At 35.2% G+C, this 5,571-nt stretch overlaps 1 pseudogene; it reads left to right on the top strand.

Annotated features, from left to right (window-relative positions):
* Positions 1-4,284: 4,284 nt before the first annotated feature.
* LOC100263539 (uncharacterized) lies at positions 4,285-4,837 on the top strand (annotated as a pseudogene).
* The last annotated feature ends 734 nt before the right edge of the window (positions 4,838-5,571 follow it).

Here is a 5,571-nt window from a genome sequence, read left to right as displayed (position 1 = left end):
AGTTAAAGGGCGTTGACTCCCTAGTAGCAACAACATTTTTGAACCGATCCTTAGGAGAAGACTCATTCCCATCATCGAAAAATTGGTTGTCACCCGCCACCTAAGACAAATATTTATTTTTTTTAGTATCAATGCAAAAAAAAAAATTACCTCTTCACCATCAAGTTCCATTAGTTGAGTAGAAGTTAGGATGTCAACAAAGAAGACATCTACTTCAAGAGGATGAGAGTTAGTCTTATCAGAGTACACAGGGTTGGGTCTAATATTTCGGCATTTGAAGTGACATTCACTTGTATTTTCAGAGTCATTGTATGATACATAAAGACTTTGTGCATTGTTATGTTGCTTAAAACTCTTGTGACAATGAGTACTACCACCATTGAAAATAGTTTGCTCATGCTTTGAGTGTGTGGAGGTATTAGTTTGATGTCCACCCATTGAGCGCTTAGAAGAAGCTCTTGAATCATCAGATAAATCCTCAAAATCCTTTTCAACATTGTCTCTAACATTCCCCTTAGTAGAAACACTTGAGTCAACCTTGCACGTTCTACTCTCTAAAGATTTGAGGGTATTTTCCAAAAAGAATCAAGAGGGGGCTCCATACAAGCAGCGATAAGAATTTTCTTATCAGGTTTACGCACTCTAATCCACCAATTCGCATAAGCCTTAGTGGCTGAAAACTCTTCAAGACTATGATAATCTAGTATAGTAACTTTGGAGTAGGTACCAAGCCTAGTGCATGACTCCCAATGTTAAAACACCGCCTCTAAATTTATAGTGCGAAAAATCTCTAGCAAAACCGATGAGGATAATAATAGATTTATTATCAGTCCAATGCACACGCTCCTTGTGGCACAATGCCAAGTGGTCCAGCTTTATGCCTTTACAAGACATTATCAAAACCTAAGCTTGCAAATCATTAAAACATTTAGCAGAAAACTCGCTGGCGTAATAAGTCATCCGTGGGGGATGGTTCTAAGAAGGAGAAATGAAATGGGTATCGAAATATTCACCTAACCATTCGTAAAAATAATGAATAGGGAAAATAGATGCATTAGTCCCAAGCTTCAAAGAACAAGCGATTTCATTTAAGTCGTGGTAAATTCTTGCTAACACTGGAACAACAAGGCTAAATGTCTCACCTTGAGTCGTTCTACTAGCTACCTTGAAGACTTTAGGACGAATCAAATTGACACTCCCTCAAGGAAGAACAAACTTACATAACCAACATGCCAAGAAAGCGGCCAAGTAAGTCTCCTTAACATTTGTCTCAGCTATGTCAAGGTTGTCAAAAACTTTCATCTCCGACTAGGTACAAGATTTAACATGATCAATTTCCCCGGAGAGGTTATGAGTCTCCTTATGCCTCTGCATCTTATTCCTTGTACTTTTATTTGAAGGTTTTGCATACTTCATGGAGCCTTTGTACCAAAATGACACCCAAGAAGCTAACTTGATTGAAAACTTCCCTTTTGTCTCAAAGCAAATTCAATGATAAGTTTCGACAACTTGGTAGGAGTGAGGACTTTGTTGCCTGATAACTCTTCCGCACTCGATACCATCTCATCATAAAAAGATCCAATGATGGGTAGTCTAGCAATACGATACAAGTCCCAAAGAGAGATGGAAACCTCTCAAATGGAAGTATGCAAGGTGTTAGTGGTAGGATACCAATATTCACAAAAGGCCCTAATCACAAAGGCATGACAATCATAGCTGAATAAGGATGCAAAAATAGATTCATAAAGCTTATATCCTTTAAGAAATGGTCCATGCCAACCTAATACCTTCTCTAACCATTCCCAATATCCTTCAGTAAAGAAGGATTCCCCAAGTAATTTGAATGAGCTTCCCCATTGGCTTCTTCGTCACGAACATGAGAACCCAACAATCCAAATTCATCATGAACTTTAGTTGTAGATGGGTGAGAGGAATTCAGCAGCAGAACATCATAAACAAGTTTCACCTTATTAAGTTTTGAATTGCTGATATTTGTAAGCTTGCAAGATGCAACTCGGGACTAGGAAGAAATGTGTAATGGGTCCTTTGTCACTAGCATTAACAAAGATTGAAGGTTAGTAAGTGACTTATGCACTGACAAGGTAGTCCATTCCTCAAAATCTTCACTATCATCCTTAAGAATGATTATGATCTTCTCCTTGAAGCATTTGAAGAATGTCATCCTACATTAAAAAAAAAAAAAGAAGGTAGAAAGAGGAGATGAATAAAATAGGGTCTAAGTTTTTAGATACCACTATGCATTTAAGTTAGGCCAATTCACATGAGTGAAGACCTTAGCACTTAAGTTGTATTAAGTGCTGAAAGTACAACTATAGACCCTTCATTTTGTCCTCTTAGCACATGTAATGCTAGTTTCTACCCCGTGTTTCCTTTTTACCTTGTGATCGTTCCTTGGTAACCCATTGATACTCATACAACTTCTTTTTCTAAGCCATCTTTGGGGACCCTTTTGTAAGGGGGCTCATTAGGACCCTTACTATGAACTTGGCTACTCTTCACACCTAGTTTAGGTCACATAGATGCACCCTAACTCATTCAGACACACCTGGCCCATTTGGACACACTTAAATCCACTTAGGCACACCTAGGCATCTTTTACGCAAACTCACTTAATCATACTTCAGATCATTCCAATCTACTTAGTTACACTATAACTTAGTCCACTTGGTTGCATTGTAGGTGCACTTCAAATTAGTTAATTTAGATACATATTCATTTTAACTTGAATTTTGGTAAGGTAATTTTTATTCTATTTTATTTATTTATTATCATTATTATTCCTATTATTATTATTTTGGTAAATTAATTTTTTGAAATGTTTCAATATATTTTTTTTAATGAATAATTTTTTGGTAAGTTATTATTATTTATTTATTTATTTATTTACTTTATATTTTTTATTTTATTCATTTTATTTTAATTTTATTTATTTTTTTTAAATTTTATTTTATTTACTTAGGCAAAAATAAAAAAATAAATAAAAATAAATAAATAAAAGAAAATTGAGAGGCATGGAAAAAAAGAGTGGACTGGGGGAATTGGAAAATAAGACTTTTTTTGGAATGAGAAAATGGTGAGGAAATGAGATGATGGGTCTCTCGGCATTCACATCTCATCAAAAGCACTTGAAAAAGTTGAAAAGAGAATTCAGTCTCGAGGGCTGGAGGGATGTTTGGATCTTTTCCTCTTCTTTTGCCAATTCCCCATCAGAATTAGAATGATAATATCTACCTTTCACTTTGAGTTTCCTTCTTGGAACCGACATTTTTTTTTTACATTTGACCTACAATGAAACCCATATAATAATTTCTCACATCTCAGCAGTGGACCCTGGCATTCTCTGTTGCATTTGCCATCTCAACTCTCAACAACTTGCTAGCCTTCTCAAGTTTGGTAACTGATTTGCTATTTTTATAGTGGTTGTTGAATGGTCTGGAATTGAGCTTTGGTTTGGTTGGTTTTCCATTGGTTATGATTGGATTTGATTTTGGCCATTTTAGGGCTGGTTCTAACTGGGTTTTATGTGTGATGGTTGGGGTTGGCAACACCCAAAAGTAGTACTAATCATTCAGATTTGGAACATTCTTATGTGTTGTTTCTGATTCTATAATCTACCTTTTTGGGTCTTTGGGGCTTTTGATTTTGGAGGCATTGTGATTGATCATAATTGAAGGCATTGGTGCTGCATAGTGAAGATAATCAGTGTGTTTGTACTATATCTGAAATCATGGTTCTTGGGCTGAGGACGAAGAATCGTAAAGGTGTTTTGGTTAAGGTTGATTATATAGTTCATGTTCAGGAGATAAAACCTTGGACACCCTCACAGTCCCTCAGATCAGTTCAATCTATGGTTTTTCAATGGGAAAAGAGAAGGGTTTTGAAAAAAACAGAAGAGGAGAAAGAAAAAGAGAGAAAATGAGAGAAAATAGTACTATGTCAATTTTTTCATCGTTCAATTCAACGACTACTGGAGAGTGACAAAATTTTCGAACTCCACACAACTGTTGACTGACTCATTGCTAAATTTTTTTTTTACGTTTTTGTTTTTTGGTTCATTGAATACCATCATCGATATATTGAAAAGATACTTTGTCAAGTGGGCTACTTCTTGTGGGTGGGAAACATGGAGACCCATAAGAGGTTTGGGATAAAAATGGGGTTTCAGCAAATGGGTATTTAAGAATTTTGTGTCATGGGGTGTTTTTATTTTTTTCGAATTATCATTGTGTTTTTGATCGGTGGGTTTTGGGGGGGAAAGAAAGGATGTTGAGTTTTAAGGAATTTTGGACAAATAAGACTTTGGTGGGACTTGGATTGGGCCAGCTTCTGTCTCTTCTGAACACTTCCACCGGCTTTGCTTCTTCTGAACTTGCAAGAAGAGGAATCACGCCCCAACTTCTCAGTATTTTCTAAATTATGTTCTCTTGGCAATTGTCTATGGAACCACTATGATTCTCTAAAAGAAAGCTTTCAAGGCAAAATGGTATTATTACATAGCTCTTGCATAGGTGGATGTGGAGACCAATTTTTTTGTGGTAAAAGCATACCATTACACTTCTGTAACAAGCGTCATGCTGCTGGGATTGTAAAACAATCCCGTGTGCTATAATTTTTACCTGGTTTTTCTTGAAGACAAAGTACAGATTTAAAAAAATTAACCGGTGTAGCGATCTGTATTGCTGGTCTTGTTATTGTCATCTTTTCAGATGTTCATGCAAGTGACAAAGCAGGAGGGAGTAGCCCTCTGAAAGGGGATTTGTTTGTGATTGTTGGGTCTATTCTCTATGCTGCTAGTAATGTTAGTGAAATTTTGTGAAAGGCATCCACACGTTTTCATGAATTTGGAGGGCAACCATACCATGCAAAAAAAATGACAAGAAGCTGCCACTTTTAGGATGTCTCGGGATTTTCTTTTAGAACATGCAACATATAAAGCATCAGATTGGAAGGATTAAGAGCGTTCTAACAGCAACCCCTCTTACACGGTGGAAGGTAAGTTCTCTTTTTTAAATTCTTGTTTTAGTTTATTTTAATTTGTTCTATTAGCTTAGGTCCATTTATGATTTTTCATCATTAATTTAATCGATCTTTGGTGTTATAGTTCATGCTTTGATTTGGTTTGATCCCATTCTTTTAGTTTGAGTATTTTTTATATTTTTGGTAAATTGGCTTCTAGGTGAAGCAGTTTTTATTTTGAAATTTGTCTTGATTTATCTTAATTCGTTTTAGTTAGTTTAGAATTTTTTTATTATAGTGCACTGTACTTCTGCATCTGTAAATTGGAATTTGACAACTTAGAAACCCTTTAAATTTTTTTAACTATTATGACATTCTAGACTCCTTGAACTTGATTTTAGAATCTTTCTTGGGTCAAATATGGTTTTCCAATTAGGAGATATAAATCAATTTTTTAGAAGGTTCAGTTTTCACTCTGTTTTTGACACTCAGTCTTGTTTTGCAAAATTAAATTACTAAATGATCTCTTTAATTTCTTTGAAATTTTTTATTTTAATCTAGACTCCTTATATTTAATTTTTTATATATAAAATA

The sequence above is a fragment of the Vitis vinifera genome, chromosome 11, assembly GCF_030704535.1.
Source record: "Vitis vinifera cultivar Pinot Noir 40024 chromosome 11, ASM3070453v1".
In the NCBI taxonomy this organism is placed as follows: domain Eukaryota; kingdom Viridiplantae; phylum Streptophyta; class Magnoliopsida; order Vitales; family Vitaceae; genus Vitis; species Vitis vinifera.
This window is presented reverse-complemented; position numbering and strand designations above follow the sequence as displayed.